The sequence below is a fragment of the Canis aureus genome, chromosome 15 (genome assembly GCF_053574225.1).
Source record: "Canis aureus isolate CA01 chromosome 15, VMU_Caureus_v.1.0, whole genome shotgun sequence".
NCBI classification, from domain to species: Eukaryota; Metazoa; Chordata; class Mammalia; order Carnivora; family Canidae; genus Canis; species Canis aureus.
Window position 1 is genome coordinate 2,495,682 of NC_135625.1, and position 22,459 is coordinate 2,518,140.

General features: G+C 39.5%; 1 protein-coding gene and 1 non-coding gene across 3 annotated transcripts in view; both read right to left on the reverse strand.

The window, feature by feature from the left end:
- CSMD1 (CUB and Sushi multiple domains 1) overlaps window positions 1-22,459 on the reverse strand; it is a 1,870,054-nt gene that overhangs the window by 1,081,345 nt on the left and 766,250 nt on the right. The gene's annotated exons all lie outside the window — the stretch shown is intronic.
- LOC144285149 (U1 spliceosomal RNA) lies at window positions 11,571-11,735 on the reverse strand. Its single transcript, XR_013353541.1, has one exon. It is a non-coding gene; the product is annotated as a U1 spliceosomal RNA (small nuclear RNA).

Below are 22,459 nucleotides of genomic sequence, written 5' to 3' on the forward strand. Positions count from 1 at the left end.
ACAGATCAAGATTTTTTTTTCACTAATGTCACCAGTCCTAGATGGATGAAATGAGGAAAGCAGAGACAAGTTAAAATATGCAAATTGGACAAGATCTTAATTATTGAAATAGAAATTAATATCATTGAAGTCAGAATCCCAGACTGTATGTCTGAACAGGGAAATGCATCTGATGAAACCTAGTAGAATCTCAATTAGCAAATTAAGATATTGGCTGATAAAGAAATGGGGCCACTGAAGCAAGAATCAAAGTCTTGCGAGTGAAGAGGGGTTACTTGAGGTGAGAGAACAGGCAGTTGGTTGTGCTATGATCGTGTTGACACCACTGACAGATGTCACACCCACAACACAGTCCCGCTCTGTATTTGAGAGATTGCCTGAAAAAATATGGAGTGAACTCTATTTCATTAAAAAAAATTTCTTTAATGCATCAATTCAATGAAGCCCTGAGATATATATAAGGGGTAAAAAAAAATGGGTTTCCGACATTTCAAAAATAAACAATTCTAAAAATTATTTTCAATGAATCAAAACTTGGATTCTGTAAGAAAAATACTACCAGAAAAATATTTCTGTAAGAAAATCAGGAATAATTCAAGACATTTAATATGATGTATTCAGGGCTAATGATTATTACTAGTGCAATTTAAATTATAATTGTGTTCTTTCAATCAGGAATTCAATGGAAAGCAACTCAACAAAACTGCACCTAAGAGACCCACGTGCGTGACATGTTGTGGATTGTGGCTTACTAGTAACTGTTGGCCCCTGAAAGCATGTTCTTCAGCTGCGGGAGGGAACGGGTTGCTATTTCTCTTCTAGCACCAAGCTGCTCCTGGCTTATTTGTCACGATATGCTACAGCCCACCACCCCGTAAGTTCCAGTTAGCAAATGGGGAGAATTCCATGTTAACTTATTTACGTCTTTGCCAGTTCTGTTAAGTTGATAAGCACAACGTTGAATTTCCTAACAGCCGTGTTAACAACAACAAAAAATAATAATTCGGTGGTGAGGAGAGAAATGTGAAACAACTGATTTACGGAAAATAACCTTTTAAGAATATCTCTTAGTAAAAAGATTATAGTAGTACAAATAATTAGTTGTTGAAAACCTGTTTTTTTAGGTGAGGCATATAGACAACATGCTCACAAACTTGAGACAGCCATCAGGATAGTCTCGAAGAAACTTTAAAAACCGTGAATGGGGGATCCCTCAGTGGCTCAGCGGTTTAGCGCCTGCCTTCGGCCCAGGGCGTGACCCTGGAGACCTGGGATCAAGTCCCACAGCAGGCTCCCTGCATGGAGCCTGCTTCTCCCTCTGCCTGTGCCTCTGCCTCTCTCTCTCCGTGTCTCGAATGAATTAATGAATGAATGAATGAATGAATGAATAAATAAATAAATAAATAAATAAATAAATAAATAAAAACTGTGAGTGAGCTTGTAGACCGAGGAGAATCCCAGAGCCCAAATAACATTGTACACATGGCAGGGGTGGCATCAGTGTTTTTTCCTGAGAATGGTGGCAAATTCTGAAATTATCCATACTGCCCTCTTCTTAGTAAACTTGCCCCCAAAAACTATGTTTTGGAAATGTTAATCAGAATTTCTAAAAATCGAGTAACGAAAATCTAAAAAAAAAGTGTATAACCATGAAAGAAATAGCATAGTAACCTGTAGAAATACTATACCGTATTAACTCTTTTCAGGACAGCACAGGAGACTAATCGTGAGCAGAGATAATATATTCCTTTTCTATTCATCAAGGCCAATGTACTCATTTTAAGTCTACTCATGTGATATTTAGGAATCAGTGTCTATCTTCTAAACAATAGGTGAGCTCAGTAGTTGGCCATGAACACTTGCATGCTTGTTCATAGCAACCAGTCCTTCTGTCTTCAGCCACACCTGGAGGAGCCATTTGGATCAGACCCACTATAATCTTTACACGGAGAGCCCAGCATCATCACTGAAGCTCAGGCTCAGAGCCAGCTCCATCGGCTTTGAACCTTGGCCTTGCACTTGTAATGTCTTGTGATTTAGGTCAAATTATTTAACTTTTCTGCATTACAATATCTCCACCTTAAAATAGGATAGTAACAGTTTTATTGTAGGTTTATTGTGAAGGTTAACTGCTCTTCAAGTGCTCTTAAAATACTCAGAGAACGGTGCCCATAAGTAGTAAACATCATAAAATTGGATGTTTGATAAACGATCATTCTAAAAATAGCACACATTATAGAAGGTCAAGAACACATGATCCATGTACAGAACCAAAAAAAAAAAAAATCATTTTGCTAACAAGTTGAAGTAAAGAGAAATACATTTACTAATCTTTTACTTAAAAATTGATCAATGGTATTCCATCTTCCAAAGAAAAGTGCTGATTTATGCATCTGTGAATCTTGTTATTTAATAGCCAATTAATAAATGGCTATAATGAACAGTAATATAAATAGTAACATAAGTGCCCAATGGATAACAAATTTGCAAGAGCATCTGTTTGTAAGATAGGCTCATGTCTTTGGGCTAGTTACCATTTTAAGATAAAGTGTACCCTTTATGTAGAAATCTCTAAGATTAGGAGAGGGTGCTCTGTTAGGAGCCAGAAGGCCGGAGTGCCGTAAGATAACCATGCCTTCAATTAACAGAATAACTTTTTGAATCCCATAATTCGAATTCTAAGATCATGGCTTTACTATTCGAGAAACATTAAATAACCAAATTGGATTAGCAGCTCCACAGCACTTCTAGCTTCAGATCTAGCCTGGAATACACAAATTATCCTTAACGATTCCAGGTAGATTTTACCCTTATTTTATACATAAATATTCATGGGCACATACTGCCCAGGTGGACATGGAGCGTTTCAGGTGAGACACGGAAGATGTGGTGGTCGGGGAGCAGCCTCCGTGCAGGGGCAGCGCCAGGCTCTCACCACCCCGTGGCCCACAGAAGCTACCAGAATATTTGAGAAACGGCCGAGTGTCCTGAGCATGGAACCTTACAAGACACTAGGAGCCCAGGGTGGCTGCACCGACTTTGTCATGCTCACGGGATCACGGGATCACTGCAAACTTATGAGAAGAAGGGGTCCCATGCTCGGCATTGAGGATGAGTAGTTGCTCATCTCCAGTGGCCAAGAGCCTGGCCCATGGTGGGAGCCTCAAGTCTGCATGGGACGCGGTGAGGGGGCGGGCCCAGAACAGCCCGGAAGCCTGGGAGAACCAGAGCCAGTTCTCCATGACAGCTTTCCCTTCGTTGTGAAAGGAAGATGCTAATCAGTGCAATTGTGACGATTAGACGCAACTTACGGTGTGAAAACTGCCTAAAACATAAAGGATGTTTTTTACTAATCACAAAAAAAGGCCCTAGGTATGCCTCCCAGGGCTGAGAAGCTACCCTAATTCCTCGCTGCCGTAGTTCAATCCAATGAAAAAAGTAAATTCAAGTTGCAATCAGAATAAACCTCCATAGGACTCAACAGAACTCTGGATACTGATGCCAACGTTTGCTCGAGGCCGGAAAAGATTCTCAATTTCGAAGAAGTCTGTGATGCTTCTTGGCTTGATACATACTGATACTGACTCAAACACATTATTCCAGAACATTCCTGAAGGCTGTCCAGAAGTGAATACCGTGCTTTGATGTGCGCTCATGCTAGAGATTTAAAAATGACTTTTAAGGAATATTTATGTTCCTCCATTCACAGAAATCGAGGAAAATACTAAGATGCAATGCCTTTTAAATGACAAATGTGAGCACTAAGTAGCTTTCAGGAAGTACGTTTTAGTCAGTGTGAATTAAGGAACCACAATTTAGTACTCACAGACTATCGTAGGTCACCATCCCTCAGTGGTAAGATACGAAGGCATGATTCTTACCCCTGACATAACCGTCTCTGAAGTTGCTTGACATGCTCCATATATGGTTTTACATTTTTACCCTTGATTTTCCCCATTCACTCGCACAGCCCGTGGCCACCCAGCAACAGCGTTGCTGGGACTTTGCTAATTAGAAGCCTTACGCGTTCGTCTTACGTGTGGTCCCTCACATCCCCCGTGGCTTTCCTTCCCTGGCACCTTATCTCGTCTGGAGCCAGAAGATGAAAAAATATGTACATAAATAAATAAGCAACTGGAATAGTGCGAGCTTCTCTCCAGCCACGGAGGTGATTTAAAGCACGTTGAAAGGTGATTGCCGGCTGTATCCACATTTAATTAAATAAGCTTAGATTTGAAGACGTTACTACATTAACTCTAAAATATTTAAATGGCACAGGATTCTTTTAAGAGGACTTTGGTGGTCAGGGACACTTCACTTTATGTGACATGTGACTCTGATAAGCCAGGAAAATGGTAGCCAGGCTTTTAGAGGCCGCGTGTGCCCTGGACTCGCCTCAGCACCCAGTCTGGGCTCCCAAGGCCCCCGCGACGTCTTGCATCCAGATGACAGGGGTGCACGTTGAGCTGCTTTGATTCAATCCACGCAAGGCCCCGTAGGGTGGGAGCTGCTCATCTATTACCTTAGATTATTTTTGCCATACGAGTCTTGAGATATCCTGCAAGGAACTGTATTTGGGAGGAGGGCCTTGACATGAATCATCCCTACACATCCTCACGATGGTTTGTTTGCTAAGAGTCTTGAAAGAGAATCCAGTAGAAACCGGATCCATTTCCTCCACAGTTCACTGTAATGCTAAGATGCTCTGGGTAAGGGTATAAAAGGTTTCAATCACAGTTCTGATTTATTTGGTTAAACTTTTGCCTTTCTATTATTCATAGAAAGAGAGAAAGTAAAAAAATATAATCAACCCATGGCTTTTAAATAATTCCTAGAAAGGAGAAAAAAAGAAAAAAAAATACTTCTATTAGGAGGGAAGATGGAGAGCCTCCAGGATATGTATTCTGGGAGAGGGCGGGTAAAGGGAAGGCGACCAGGAACCCAGGAGGCGTCCATGCATTTGTCATCAGGTCTGACAGAGTGGCTGCCCACGGAGATCTTGGAGCAGATGGAGGCATGTTCATCTGCTGTGTTTCTGCCTGTCTAGTTCATCCTACGTGATGAGACTGGGCTCCCAGACCCGCATCGGACTCCGATGTGAACCCTTTACTGGTACCGGGTACAGCCACTGGCACGCCAGGCTTGGTTATCACAGTTGCTGTTAATTATCTAATAAAGACAGTTCATGAGATTAACACTTCAGTTTACTAGAACAATCCCTTGAACCCACTCGCCAGTCACCTGTCTGAGATGAGGGACACCTTCACACATGCGCCCTGCCCTTGCAGACACATCCGTGCTTAGGTCCTTGCACCAGAGGGGTGTGGGCCCAGCCCTGCTCCTCTGCAGAGAACCTCTTCGTACGTCTCTATGGCAATACGTAATGTTGAGTAACTCAGGATGAAGCCTAGCGCCAACTGCCCTTGTTAGGAATACTAATAGTACTCGTGGGGCTTCTCACTTGACCAAGTCATTAAAAAACAGAAAATATATAGGTCTACCAAAATGTATTTCTGTGATTTACAGGAAAAAAAATCACATTTATAGTAAGAAGAGGGTGACTGTATGCATTCATATTAAAGATGCATTAGAACACCTGGGTGGCTCAGTGGTTGAGCGCCTGGCTTCTGCCCAGGGTGTGATCCTGGGGTCCTGGGATCAAGTCCCATGTCGGGCTCCCTGCAGGGAGCCTGCTTCTCCCTCTGCCTGGGTCTCTGCCTCTCTCTCTGTGTCTCTCATGAATAAATGAGTATTATATTTTTTAAAAAATATGCACTACCCTTGTGATCACCCTTGACCTTCCTTCAAGAATGTTGCTATCATACCTGACATTGATTTAGTGGGACTGTTTTTGAAAAATGATAAAGCCATCTGTCTATGGATAAGTAGGCTTCAACGTCTGTATTTCCTGGATCAAACTGCTATATTCCCCAGGCAAAAAAAGTAATCTACTAATGTCCTTAACCCTCATTTATAATGGGATGCAACATAGTGGAATATGTGTATGTTTAAAAGTATTTTTTCTTATTTTATTTAATCTTTTAAGTATTAAAGAAAACTATCCTGATAAATCACTGAAAATCCCCCTGTCACATAAAGACAAATTTCATCAAGTTGCCAGATATTAAGGTAGGATCAATTAAAAGAGCACAGCTTTTTAAAATACTAAGTGTAATTGGTACATGATGTGTATAGCCTTGAGTCAGTTCTAAACCACCAAAGTAACACAATTTCAAGAAATATTCTCATTTCTTTTTTCTTAGAAAAAGACAGGAGGTGTAGTATAGTGACTAAGAAGAGGGAATTGGGGACTTTTCCGGCTTTAATTAAATCTAGACTCTACTATTAGTAGGGATTCGGCAACGGGGGGCAAGTCAGCCTCTCTGTGCCTCAGTTTCCCCACAATGACTGTGACATTTAATGAGTTAGCACACATTACTGTGGATGGCATAGAATAATTTGATCCACATACAAATAGCACGCTGTGTAACTGGTGTAAGTAAAATAATACAGTCAGAAATGCAAATCAGAAACTAAAAGTTCACCTGGAGATACCAGCTTTTCAACTGGAAGGGATTTGGAGGTGATATATTCTCATGTTTCATGGACATAGAACAGGAGCTCAGAGAGGTGAAAACATGACATTAGTTACTGGTTTTGCTAGAATGAAAGCTCTTGGGCTTTCTAACCAGAGAGAACGTTTGTTAGAACTTGCTAACAAACACAGGAAAAGAGCTCAAAACCAATAGATGCCGTTGACTCATCAAATGAGGTAAAAATAAAACTGCCTTCCTTGATTTGCTTGCAATGTAGCGTACGTGTGCAGAGGAGTACCCACCGGAGTGTGCCTTGCCTGAACCACACCTAGACACTGTTTGTGCCTCATCCACGAGTCACTGTCCCTCAGCTACTTAAGCTTCAACTGTTGAAAGAAAAGCACAAGATAAATTGGAAGAAAATGAAAAGCCGCATGAAAAATTCATCAGATTGATTTCAGTTCTGTGTGCTTTTGCAAAATATATAATCTCCTCCTACATAAAAATGGAAAGGCCATTTTATTTTGATGGTGGTTCTGTTTACATGGTGTTTAAGGTTGAATTGAAGTAAGAGTTCCATCCAATGATTGCGGATGTGAATCAGCAAAATCAACGTAAGTTTCAAGACCTCGGCAACATGAAAATGGGACAACGATTCAAGGAAGAGCAAAGGCAGGGACCAGGAGCACGAGTCAGCTTCCTTAAACCAGCATCTGTACCAGTGGCCAGGGCGCCCGTGTGGGGACACGCATCCCTGGGGATTCCAGGGGGGACGCACAAGCTTCCCGCTGCTTCCCCTTCTCACACGACAAAAGTATTGGTAATGTTGTTGCAAGAGCCATACGCACAGCAAAACAAAGCAGAAACGAAGAAGTCTGTCCACATTAAATACGATTCTTCTCCTTTCCAGCACATTGTTAAGGCGCAACAGGGTGTCTTAAACTATAATAGTTAAAATAGCAAAGGTGGTTGAGTGTCTTCCGTGTGTGATTAGGTAATGTCACAAATTATAAGGATGACTGTTTGCACAATAATTCCAAGACGTGGCTTCTAATATATTCAAGGAGATTGTTCCACCACATTTAGAAGGAGCTCTGATCAGCAATTCTAGTGCATCTGTTTTAGAGGATCCTTCTCTTACTCTCTTTACCCAGTTGTTCCTGGGATATCGATGGGCCACCATCTGATCCCACTCCCCCACCACGTGACTTTAGGTGACTGTGAATATTTGCGACATTCAGACTGAACACTGACACTGAATAAACTGAACCCCCTAAACAAAGGAGACAAACCCCCTAAACTTGGAGCAAGAGCCTTTTTAGTATACATCACTCAGCTAGTAGATATTTTATTCAGCACTGGTTTTGCTCTGCAACAAATCCATGGTTGGTCACCCTACAGGGAACATTTGCTTGGGAACTCAAGTGAGACTCTAAACCTGTGGGCCTGGAAGTAGCCAGACGATCCCGGTCAGTCTAGCCGTCACCTATATGTCAGTGGAATTGACTGGATATTTATATCCACCCAAAATTCCTATATTGGAATCCTAACCCCAGATGTGCTGGTGTCAGGCCGTGGGGTCATTAGGAGGTGATAAGGGCATGAGGATGGAGCCTCATGAATGGGATCCTATGCTTGCAAAGAGACCCCCGGAGAGCCCCCTTCCTTCTTTCTACCATGTGAGGGCAAAGAAGAAATCTGCAGTCTGACACCCACAAACAGGCTCTGACCAGAACCCAACCGTACGAGGCACCCGATCTCAGAAATCCAGCCTCCGCAACTGTGAGAAATACATTTCCGTGGTCATAAGCAACTCAGTATGTGCTACTTCTTTACAGCAGCCACAGCTAACTAACGCACGCATAAAGGATCAGGTATGTATTGCATTTTGAGGATTTCTATCATTTGAGTTTTCAAGGGACTCCCATCCGTCTCCAGGCTCACACTCAAACCACTCCCTTAACTCCCCGTGGCAGACACGATTAAGCCAACAAAACTCACGTTTCTGTGAAACGTCCTTCTAGGAACTTGATTCTGTAAGTCACAAACTTTGAGAACATCCTCACTTGTGTAAGACTATATACTGTACACACTGATGTCTCTCCGACTTTGAGCATTTTGAGCACTTCATAAACCAAATGCAATCAGACCTTTAGAACTCAGGACTGATCTCAGGACACCTTAAGGTAATGCCATTTTCATATTCATCTTATTTGAAATATGTCTTTTGAGTACTTGTATGTGCCTTATGGATCTCTGGTGCCCCAGATTGTCCTGGAGAGCTATCTGAACAAGATAAGTCGATTCACATCATCTCACCTCAGCTCTGCAAAGTCCAGGGCTGGGTTAGGGTACACGGGCACCTAGAGTAACATAGACACACAACTTGGGTAGATAATAAGTGACCAGGTGGGGAGTAAATGTGCCATGTCATACCTGTGCATTAAAATATCATGCACGCGGTGAAAATAATGCACCGAGAGCATGTTCTATCGCAGAAAATGTGCAGTGTGTGCTGCTAACTTAGATATGCAGGGCATCAAATAGAATGCTCACACTCAGGTTGTGTGTGCTTGTCCAGCTTGTTCAAACACAACTGGCATCCTCCAAGGGGAGGGGCTCAGAGGGTCAGAGTCCCAGGAGGCTCTGGGAAGGTGGAGGTCTCATGCGCAGGACAGCCTGAGGCAGGCAGGAGTCCAGAGCAAAGGCATTGCTCTGACAGGGCCACACTTGGATGCTCACCCCTCAGAACTGCAGCTTTGCTGGGTTACAGAGGGGAACAACCCGGAGACAGGCAGAGATTGGCCGATGTATGGGGCAGCTCCCTCCCCACTTGTCCCTCTTGCCCACTCTGGGTGGTGGGGCATGAAGGTGGTGCCACGAGCCACAGGAGAATGTGCCTGGTCCCTCTAGCTCCAGCTCTGGGTGCAGGTAACAGGCCCGCTGAAGGGGTGGGGGGGGGTGGCAGCCACAGGAGGTGCCAGCCAAGGTTCAAACCAGCATCCTGAGAATAGAACTGAATCTCTCCAGAGTGAGAATGGTTAATAACTGGCCAATGCTGAAAAGGTACGGAATTGGAGGGGGTGATGCTAAAGGATGTGGGAGCATCCACAGGGCACCTTATAACCACATGTGGAAGATAAATAGTCCGGTCTTGTTCATACTTTGTCACCAACATGCCTCAATCAGACCCCTCACATACACCCAGGGAAGGGACAAGCAGAAGTACGGTGCTTAATTCCAAGACATGGGGATGTGCATACATTTTATTTTCTCCTTTGCAAATTCTATGAAAAATTATTTTCCTATTATGACTGATTTTAAGGTAGTATATATGAGGGGCGCCTGAGAGGTGCAGTCAGTTAGGTGGAAGGCATTATGCTGAGTGAAATAAGTGAATCAGAGAAGGACAAATATTATATGGTCTCATTCATTTGGGGAATATAAAAAATAGTGAAAGGCAATAAAGGGGAAACGAGAAAAAATGTGTGGGAAATATCAGAAAGGGAGACAGAACATGAGAGACGCCTAACTCTGGGAAACGAACTAGGGGTGGTGGAAGGGGAGGTGGGCAGGGGGTGGGGGTGACTGGGTGACGGGCACTGAGGGGGGCACTTGACGGAATGAGCACTGGGTGTTATTCTGTATGTTGGCAAATTGAACACCAATAAAAAATAAATTTATAAAAGAAAAAAAAATGTACAGGTTTCGACTCATGTTGTGATCTCATGGGATTGAGGCCCAGGTCAGACTCTGTGCTCAGTGAGGAGTCTGCTTGGGGTTCTCTCTCCCTCTGCCTCTGCCCCACCCCACCCTTGCACATGTGTCCTCTCTCTCTCATTCTTAAATAAATAAATAAGTGATTTTTAAAAATAAGGTAGTATATGCATATTAGTAACTTAAACACAGAAAAAATATATATGGTCAATTTGCTACTACTTTAAATGTTACGGCCAACCAACATATCGGCCCATTTTACATACAATAATAAAAATTATTAAGTAAAATACCTAAAATATTGCCCTATGGAGTTTATGTATCTCACCACCCAACACTAATTCCATTCAATGGTCAGTATTGCTGCTACTAATACTGAAGGAAAAAAAGAGTATGGAAATTATAATCAAGAAAGCAATAAAATGTCCCCAACATTACTCATATAGGATGGGTTTAGAAGCTTGGGAAGAACCACAGGCTTACTCCTACATGTTGACATACTCATGCTAGCACAGGCCATGAGATGATGGACAAACCAAATACTCTACACACCAAATGTCTAATGACAAGGGGTGGCGCTGGCCTTAATTATAATAGTGTCTTATTTCTTCACTAATGGATAGTGAGCATCATGTCAATAGCACCAGAAAGCACCTAACAGCAAGTTTTTTTGTTGTGGTTTTTGTTTTTATGATAATTCTAATGACACTGAATAAAGAGTATGGCATTTCTTTTGCTTCCTCTTCACTGTTAATTGCTGCCCCTTCCCTCAGCAGGAGAGACGAGATGATGAGATCTCCTAGAGCCATGTGGGGTCAGATTGGCACTGCAGATAAGCCATACCTATGGGTAAGTAAAATATGGATTTGTGGATGAAGAAAAACATAACTTTTTTTTTGTCTTTCCTGTATTGAAAATGAATCTCTCAGGAAATGTGTAAGGAATGTCTACCTCAGCTGCCTTGATTTTAACATAACATTGTTAAGCATGTGGCTGCATGGGGTAAAGTCTCCATTACCAACAGAGCCTGCCTTTCCCAGATAGGGGGTCATGGATCCCCAAAGAGTATAGTTCAATATAATTGGTTTCCTGCAATCTATATTTTTTGTGTGCTTTTAAACATGTTATTCTGAGACACAGTTCATAGACCTCTGGAATGGCACAGTTCACAGCATGGAAGAGTTAAAATGATATTTCTGAATAGATATCCACAGTGATATCACTTGTTTCTCCCCCTTTTATTTATTTATTTTAAATCTTTCCCCACCTTTAATTTTTTTAATTTTTAAAATTATTATTATTATTATTATTTTTTACCAGGGTAAAGTGTGAACACAGTCCCCCACTACCACAAATTATGCAGTCGAGAGGTTCCCACATTTGGGAAATCAGAGGGGTCAGCACATCTGGAGTGCAATGGCTAAGCCTTGCCCTGGGAAAACCAGCTCCATGATCATGGTATCTCCCCTGCCGGGTAAGTATCCTCTCCTTTTATTTTAATCAGAACTGCCCTCACCTTGCTTCTATTCAGGTTCTATGGATTTCCAAGTGTGTATGTGTGTCCTAGACAACTGTGTCCCTCCATGGGGATGCTTGCAAGGTGGTGGGCATGGAAGAGCATGGCATTTAGAAGAAGGCAGGGCAGGAGTCAACCCCAGCTCCAACACAACTATGTAATGAGAACATGGGGAAGACCTCTCTGCTCCTCAGTTTGCACATCTGCATGGGATTGCACATAGAAAAAATTATGTAGCCTAACACCTGGTGTAATCCTACATTATAATGCATTAAGTGAAGAAAATATAACAGCGTCAAAATTACACTTGAGGTTATATTTAACCTAATGTGTGAAAATGTTAAATTCACACTTTTTTTTTCTGCTTTAGTCATCAACACATAAACTGTTTTTAGGGTGATTTTTATTAGTTTGAGATCTGTATCTTAAGTGTAGTTCCAAAATGCATTGGTGCTTAATATAGATGAAGAGCATGTCAGAGTGAAAAAGAAGTGGGTAGGGTGCTTTAGGAGCCAAGTCACATGATTTGATTACAGCTTGTCTTCCTAACAAATACCAGAACAAAAGAAGGCAAATAGAAATATGTTCAAAATGTCATTTGACCACCAGCTATTGTCAAGACTGCATTCTGCCTACCAAAGAGCAAGTGTTGGGAGGATGGACAGATCAAGCCATCCTTGCCTCTTCCACAAAGCCCTGCACTGCACTTTGAATGAATCACCTCTTCAGTCCATGTTCAGTGCATGACGCTAGGGAGACCCATAGTCCAGATTGAATGTTGCTAATTCAACGATAGTTTTTAGAGATCATGTCCTTTGATCTTCTTCAAATATTTCCACAAATTCAAGACTCAAGTATGACGCTCTGGATGGAAAATTCAATGATTTTGTATAGGTTTGCACTGGAGAACAACAGTTTTTCTTCTCCTTTTCAATGGCTTACTGTGACAAAATTTTAGGTCAAGATTTTATGAACAGTTCAAGATTATTATGATTCTTAATGAATATGGGAAAAATGAGATAAATGAAAAATGGTAACCATTAAAATGTCAAGGACTCTGGATATCTTGAAAACTGTCTTGGGGAGTTACCATGAAATCCTAAATGATAATTAAGTATGTACACCCACAAATCTTTATCATTATAATTTTTTCTGGTAATAATTTATTTTTAGTCATAATATCTCAGTGAGATTTGCTTCCTTTTATTGTTGTAGTCTGAAATTTCAAGTGCTCCTCTTTAACTACCTGAACACAATGAAACGTAATGCTGTACTCATTATGACAAGATTCTAGCTAGAATTCCAAAACAGTTCCTTTATTCAATACATTGATGATAATTCTTTTCTGATCATGCCACATCAATTTTTGTTTGCTTTGGTTATTGTAACATGTAAGAAAAGTACTGAATATTAAAAACACACAATATTATAGAAATCACAGAAAAATCAATGCAAGCTAGGATTACACAGAACCCCACAATTCTCTACTTAATATACTTATTTTTTAAGTGGAGAAGTTGAATCTCAATGATGAAATTACATAGTCAGATAAAAATGTGAAAAGTCTTTAGAAATTTAGGTTGAGGGATCCCTGGGTGGCGCAGTGGTTTGGTGCCTGCCTTTGGCCCAGGGCATGATCCTGGAGACCCGGGATCGAATCCCACATCAGGCTCCCGGTGCATGGAGCCTGCTTCTCCCTCTGCCTGTGTCTCTGCCTCTCTCTCTCTGTGACTATCATAAATAAATAAAAATTAAAAAAATTAAAAAAAAAAAAGAAATTTAGGTTGAAATAAATTTATTGTACTGTCATTATAATAATTAAAAATCCTTTTAACTTTTTAATTTTTTAAAAGATTTATTTACTCATTCATTCATTCATTCATTCATTCGTGACACACAGAGAGAGAGGCAAAGACACAGGCAGAGGGAGAAGCAGGCTCCATGCAGGGAGCCTTACGTGGGACTCCATCCCGGGTCTCCAAGATTAGGCCCTGGGCTGAAGGCAGCATTAAACTGCTAAGCCACCCGAGCTGCCCTACATATCCTTTTTAAAAAGCTACTCTATAGGGATCCCTGGGTGGCGCAGCGGTTTGGCGCCTGCCTTTGGCCCAGGGCGCGATCCTGGAGACCCGGGATCAAATCCCACGTCGGGCTCCCGGTGCATGGAGCCTGCTTCTTCCTCTGCCTGTGTCTCTGCCTCTCTCTCTCTCTCTGTGACTATCATTAAAAAAAAATAAATAAATAAATAAAAATAAAATAAATAAAAAAAATAAAAATAAAAAGCTACTCTATGCAAGTAATGAATCATTAAATTCTACTCCAGAAACCAATATTGCATTATATGTTAACTATCTAAAATAAGTAAATAAAACATGGGGGGGGAAAGAATACACAATGATGGGGATCCCTGGGTGGCGAAGCGGTTTAGCGCCTGCCTTTGGCCCAGGGCTTGATCCTGGAGACCCGGGATCGAATCCCACGTCGGGCTCCTGGTGCATGGAGCCTGCTTCTCCCTCTGCCTGTGTCTCTGCCTCTCTCTCTCTCTCTCTGTGACTAAAATAAATAAAAATCAAAAGAAAATTAAAAAAAAAAAGAATACACAATGATGATGAACACTGAGTAATGCATAGAATTGTTGAATCACTGTGTTGTATATCTGCAACTAATATAACGCTGTATGTTTACTGTACTGGAATTTAAATTAAAAAAAATAAAAATTTAAAAAGGAAAAATAAAAGCTAAGCAGGGTAAAAGGCATTTGGGTTGATGTTATTTTTCTAATTTCCATAATTCAATTTTGGAGAGTTATTTTATGAATTTAATTCTTCCTTATTTTGTTTTACGTATCTAGATGTTCGGTGCCTAAGACATTATGATATGCTGCAACCAGAAGTAGAGGAATTCAAATTCCAGCCACCACCTTCTATCTAGTTGACCTTGCGTAGGTGCCTAACTTCACTGAGGCATATGGATTGACATATAAATTCACAAGAATCTTTCACAATCCAAATGATTGCTGTGAGGATCAAGTAATCTTACATACTCAGAGTATCTGAGATGAAATAAACATTGGTGTGGATTCTTTTTCCAGTAAGTTAAACAAAAATATGTAAAGTGCAGGAAGTGACAACTGTAGAGTAAAAGGAAATGCAAAATATACATGAACCCTTATTAGCCCTCGGCCAACTACTTCATTTCTACAATTTTCTCAAATCTTACCAAAATATATATGAAAAGTTAAAGGCCAAAGAAAAATAATTTTAAAGCCATTACTGTGTGGATGGAACATTCACAATATGTTCAGGGTGGTTTAGGCACCTGAACTTTGTGGGGCAGGGGCCAGATTCAAGCTTTTGCTTCCTGCAAAGACCTTGGGTATACCTAATTATGAGGGATGACCATTATATGTAGAAGTTATGAAGAGATTGTTACTTTGTTTGCCTGGCTCAACAACATTTATTTAAGACAACCCAAAAATTCCTGGACCAGAAAAACATCCTTTATTTACATGTAGATAATTGTACTTTGGAAAGAAGTAATGGAGACACACGGATGTCCAACTCCCACAACTGACAGCTCTTAAGGCTTGTGTCTCAATTTAAGTGTAAAGTACTTTTTTTTTTTTTCCCCCAGAGAAAACATTTTCATCCTGCCATTTCTAGGGCTGGTGGGCTGGCCAGCTGTCTTAGACAGCATTATCACCCCTATAATGACACAACAAAATGAGATGTGGCTGCTCGATGAATTACGTCTTTTCTTTACAATATAGTTAGGTTTTTATTCATTTTACTGAATGTGCTTTAGAAAATGAAGCATCTGCCTGTTTGCTTTTCAAGAGCTCAGTGACAATATGGCATGTTAATGCCTTACTCTATCTTTCTGCATATTCTTTTTTCTTTTTGCATTTCATAACTTTTTTCACGAGAATGGAAGAACATAAAGGTCATAGAAATGTATAAAATCTTTTATGGAGTGGGTTTTATCCAGGTCTTGAAAACTAAATTTGTATTTTTATACTTAAATTCAAAATTAATTTTTGTCAGCATGTAGTCTTCAGTACATCATTGGTGTATTCATTCAAAAGCCGTTGTTTGGTTTCTCTCTCTCTGAGCATCATGGTGAATGATATACATTTGCAGTTGAATAAAACATGGTACCTGCCCTCAGAGAGCTTGCAGTGCCAGAGGGAAGCCAGTTCTACAGAAATACATGCTCAAACACATATTTATGTAATAGCTGTGGTAAGTGTTACAAAAGGAAAAAAGAAAATAAAAGTGAGGACCTAAATATCCAAAAATGCCCATAAAGAAAGGAGTTTCATGCTTGAAACACAAAGCACAGGCAGGCAAAACCTGAAGACAGCATTCTGGGGAGCAGGAACAGCCTGCACGAACACCCAGAAGTAGGAAAGCATTGGTATTGTATGTATTTTGGCATCTCTGAAGGCAGAATAATGCCCCCCACCAAGGATATGCACATCCTCATCCCAAGAACCTGTGCATGTGTTCATGTACTTGACCATGGGGTCTTTACAGATACAGAGTTAAGGATTTTGAGATGGGAAAATTGTCCTGGATTACCTGAATGGATCCAGTGCTATCACAATGGGTTCTTAACTCTGAGAAATTTTCCAGGCTATGATCAAAAGGAATTATCACTGGAGAAAAATGGTTGGAAAGATGTGAGTCTGCTGGCTTTAAGATGGGGAAAGGGGGCCATGAGCAAAAGAAGGTGGGTAGCCTCTAGAGGCTGGAAAAGACAAGCGAAAAGGCTGCCCATTTTTCCTTCAGAAAAGCAGAACTTGCTGAGCCTGGATTCTAGGTCAATGAGAATCTTGCCAGGAATACATTTTGGGGTATGATTTTTAAGGCCCTAAATTTGCAGTGATTCATTGTAGCAGCAAATAAAAACTTATACCTCTTCTCTCTGGAATAAGCAAAGCCTGTTCGCAATGAATAAAGGGAAATCGAGTCTATCTTCTCCAAATCAAAGTATCCTCTGTTATTAAACAGCTAGATTCTGAATGCGAATCAGCAGAGAACTTGCAATAAAAAAGCAGCCATTCCACTCGTATGTCACTTTGATCCTTGGTCACTGGCACAGTAGGGCTGGAGGGTCAGGTAGGTTGGTATGCAGGGATGTAGATAGGTAGGTACATACATGCATACACCCATACATACACATAAATACACAATTGGAGATAAATTAAAACTAAAAACTCGAGCATCTGTGGGTGTTTAGTCCTTAATTACATGTGCTGATGGTGGACTACATGTGCTATACCTAAGAAATCTAATTTCAAAACAGTTATTGACAATATAACCTTGTTATATTGTCTCTGATAATCAATTCATGAGGTGGTAAGAAGAAAATTGAGTTTTTTCAGGTTTTACTTTTGTGTTTGTTTTCTAAGAATTAGAATTATTTTCCACTTCCAAGTTAGCAAACTAACAGAACATCCATCATTTGATAATATTTTAAAAATTAGGAAAACTAGAAATGTGTCCCATAATCTAAGTATAAAGCCACTATTCCTCCTCCAAGAATTCCTGAGTTTGTCAACAGTTTTTAGATTATAAAATAAATAAGATTCGATATTTTATAACCAATATCTTATCCACTATAATATATGGGAATTACTATACCTCTTCTATTCCACGCTGACAGGCAGATTCAATCTGATTGGCTAAAACATTTGATAAACATGTGTGTGGAAATGGTATATAATGAAAAGCCTATATTATCTTATAAAAATCCTATCTCATTTATTCTAACAGCAGCATTTTTAATTTTGTTATGACAATATTATATAGTTTCTTTTAAAAAATGAAGCATGATTTGACATATATGCTTTCAGCTCAACTCTCTTGAATAAAATTGTTCTTGAATAGAGAATTTGGTGTAGAGTATTTGTTTTAAATAGTTTCATTTCATATGTTCAATTTGTTAAACCCAAAGTAAATATATTACTCATAATAATGCTTTTCCTGCTCATCTAGTTTTTTAAATATCCCCTTTAAAAGAAATCTGTTTATTCTTATTTATTCATATATATTTGGAGTAAAGATTAAATTTTATTTTTTAAAGATTTTATTTATCTATTTGAGAGAGCATGAATGGCGGGGGACGGGTAGAGGAAGATGGACAAGCAGACTCCCTGGTGAACACAGAGTCCAACGAATGGCTTGATCCCAGGACCCTGAGACATGACCTGAGCCAAAGGCAGACACTTAACCAATTGAGTCACCCAGTCACTCTGAAGATTAAATATTAAAGATAAATTGTATAAGGCAAGAGCTATAAAAAATTATTTTAGCCTTGGCATGTTCCTCACCTCTTTGTAATATCATCAAATTAATGTTCTCTGTTTGCTATTTGCCAGATTATTTGCTTATAAATGCAACTTAGCTTTCCAAGCAATCCGATGGAAGGAACTCTTTTTCCCATTGTATGGATGAAGACACTGACCTTAAGGGTCTAAGGTCATTCCAGCCATTTGGAAGTGACACAGAAGTTCCTGGTGAGGATGCGATCAAACCTGGAATGGTGTGTATCGTGCACCCACCCACAGCCCCAACATGTCTCACCGCAATGGCTGTTATAACTCAGATAGGAGAGATCACCAAGTTTCTTTTGCCCATTAATACATGTTGACGTCAGCTGAATTCATTGGCCACTGTGCTCTGAACAGATATGGCCGTGGAAGAAATAAATGCCTGTGCTAACTATTTCTGAAGTATGAATTGAGAATTGTTTACTGAGAGCATGCTTCTACAAATGAACATCCTAAGACAGGAAATGAACAGCCTTTACTATTATCAACCCTCCAGAAAATCAGTCTTAGATCTTCTTGCAGACAGGTTTTTTTTTCTCATTCTTGTTTTATTTAGTGCTTTCTTTTCCCGAAGCCTCTAGCCTCATGATCTGTCCATTTATGACATTTTTATTCTATGCTCTTCAAAAAATACATTGTTTCTCCCTACTTCACCAAGAAATCTTTCCAGAGTTATGTTCTTTCTCCTCAGTCTGAAGAACAGAAAGATGAGTGACTAATTGAAATAATGCCCAGAGAGAAGAGAGGGAGTTCCAGCCATTTGGTGCCAGTGATTATTCATAAGACATGGAAATATATTCAGAAAAACTAGGATTTCAAAATATGTTCAAGGAAACAATACCATTAAAGCTGATTTTTGGGTGATTTGTAGATAGTCCCAATTTTGATGAGTTTTGAGTGATTGCCTATATGATTCTAGAAGCAAATTATTTGATTACAATATTATTTTCCCAAATTTCAAAAACCACTGTATAATGTAAACAAATACCCTTTCCTCTGGAAGGATATAAAGCACACAATATTTATTTTTTTTGTTTTAATCCAATTAGCCAACATATATACATCACTAATTTCAGATGTAGGGTTCAGTTATTCATCAGTTGCATATAACATCCAGTTCTTATTACAACACATGGCTCCTTATAACCTGTCACCCAATTACCCCATCCCCCACCACCCCCCAGTGACCCTCAGTTTGTTTCCTAGAGATTAGCGTCTCTCATGGTTAGTCTCCCTCTCTGATTTCTTCCCATTCAGTTTTCCCTCCCTTCCCTAATGTTCTCTGTGCTGTTTCTTACCATCCACATATGAGTGAAACGAGATGATAATTGTCTTCCTCTGATTGACTTATTTCACTCAGTATAATACCCTCCAGTTCCATCCACCTTGATGTAAGTGGTAAGATCCCATACCTTTGGATGGCTGAATAATATCCCATTGTATAATGTTTCTTATAAATATTTTTCACGGGATCCCTGGGTGGCGCAGCGGTTTAGCACCTGCCTTTGGCCCAGGGCGCGATCCTGGAGACCCGGGATCGAATCCCACGTCAGGCTCCCGGTGCATGGAGCCTGCTTCTCCCTCTGCCTATGTCTCTGCCTCTCTCTCTCTCTCTGTGTGACTATCATAAATAAATAAAAAAAAAATTAAAAAAAAAACTGTTAAATATTTTTCACACCATCAATTTATAGAGTACCCTTTAAAATGCCTTAATGGATATTATAACATATACCTCTTTCAGGTGTGTATAAAATCTGTCTTCACGTTTGATCTTGGCCAAAAGGTCAAGAAACGATTGTCTTCACATTTGAAAGAGGTATTCTATTAACTTCAGAAAAGTGTTTTCTAATTTTCTAATTGATATTAAAAATACTACAGTGGGAAAAAATAATGTATATGTAGTGATAAATATAAGAATACAAAATAAGATAGATACAAATTATATGAAAAATTATAAATGAACAAAATAGCTACTATTATTATTTCAAATGACAGAATTAAATCACACAATTATCAGTGATCGAAACCATATTGGCATTAATTTTAGTAGCTGGGGCTGGCAATTATCTGACTAGCAGTAAGAGAGATGAACAATTTAGGTATTTTTCACATATTCAAGAAAGATTTTAAAAAGTGAATAATATTTTTCTTTAATCAGCTCCCTTGTACTTATTTTGCATATTGAACTTTATCTAAAACTTAAATAGCTGATTTTATTTTTACTTATTTCTTTAAAATTGTTGCTAACCATTAATATTTCTTAAAAAGAAAATGATTAAAGAAACCTTTTCATTATAAACAGGAGGTTGGGGATCCCTGGGTGGCGCAGCAGTTTGGAGCCTGCCTTTGGCCCAGGGCGCGATCCTGGAGACCCAGGATCGAATCCCACATCGGGCTCCCGGTGCATGGAGCCTGCTTCTCCCTCTGCCTGTGTCTCTGCCTCTCTCTCTCTCTCTCTCTCTCTATCATAAAAAAATAATAAAAAAATTAAAAAAAAATAAAAAATAAAAAAAAATAAACAGGAGGTTGTTTATGTATCACTAAGTAAGTTAAGTATTTACATGATGGTTTCAAATGAAACTTTTTTTTTTTAAATGAAACTTTTTTAAAAGACGTATTAATTTATGTGAGAAAAAGCATAAGCAAGGGAGCAGGGGGAGGGGGCAGGGGAGGGAGAGAATCTTAAGTAGACCCCATGCTGAGGGTGGAGCCTGACACGGGGCTCTATCCCATGACCCCGAGGTCATGACCTGAGCCAAAACCAAGAAGCAGACACCCAACTGAGCCACCCAGGCACCTCTCAAATAAAACTTTTTTAAAATAAATGCATAAATTGAAAAGTCAATAGAGATAATGTAAGATTTCATAATCTTTTTTAAATAACAAGCCATTAAAATGTATAATGCTAAAGGCTAAAATAATTATATTGAAATTGTCCCACACCTGGTGATATTGTTTAGGAATTTGTCTGTATTTGGAGAGCAACAAGTCAGCACAGAGCAAGAACCACACTTATGTTCTTATTAATTAGTCTAATTTTTCTATTCCTGAAAATCTATATTTAGATGACATTCATTATAGCATGAAATATTTATGCAGAGAAAAGTAAAACTTAAAATCCCAACAACAGAGGAACAGTTAAACGTATGATAGTTTATCAGGACAATTGATTTTGTTTACACTGAGAGACCAAAAACACACACCCATTTATTACCTATTGAGTGTGATGTTAGAATATGAAAGTCTATGCATATCATGATTCTATTGATGTAAAGCATCTAAGCATATGGGTGGAGACTTCCGGGTAATAGGAATGAAAAGAGATGTAGCAATAGAGCAAATATATATTTCTTCCTTCTAAAGGTAAGCCCCTTGTTAGGTTTGCTTCTGCAGTCAATACATAGAGCGTGAGAAGGAAAAAAGGGTGAAGAAGTAGGAGAAAAAGAAAGAAAAACAAATTAGATCGTACTGGAATCCTTTTCAGGAGTAAAAGAAAAGCAGTTCTCCAAGGAATTAAGTTGCTGGCCTGTTATAATTACCTTGTTATTAAAACTCTATTATACCTGTTTTGAGAATTTCCATGACTATAGAAAGCTGATAATTGATGTTTCTGTTCATTTGCCTTCTGCAGTTTATTAATCTAAGATGAACTATAAGAGCAAATTATATTTTTAACTTCAATATCATACCGATTTGACTTGCTCTATTTTCTTTTTCGTTCTGAAAATAATTTTAAGAGAATGAATGTGGAGTAATAAAACCTAGGCTGTGATATGCAGCAGAATGACATAAAACCAATTCTATAAAAGAGCATGATGAGTCAAGAAATGACTAAAAATATACCAGAAAGAAAATGCATGAAAGATGGAGAAAATATACTTGTGGGGATTTTGCATCATGGAAACCAGAAAAAAGAACATCTAGAAAACTGCCCTGATTTATAACAGCTTACCTTAATATCCAGGTTTGGAAAATTACAGTAGCATTGAGTATCCCTTCAGCATACAAGGGAGTGTAGCTTTCTTAAATGTCTTCACAGATATGCCTTCTAGATTTGAGGGATGAAAATTCAGCCTTATGCGGTAGGCATTTGAGATCAGAGAAACCCACACTTGAAAACTTCCTTATTCTTACCTATAAACCATAACGAATCCTACCCTACCCTCTCCCGTCTCTTTGACTCCTCGCTTCTTGGATCATTCTCTTTCTTGAATCTTGCCCTCGAATGACTTATCGTATAAGCACATGTTTAAATTTTCTATTAAAAAATGGGGGTGCTGGATGGCTCAGCTGGTTAAGGGTCTGTCTTGGGCTCAGGTCACAATCCCAAGACCCAAGGATTGAGTCCCACCTTGG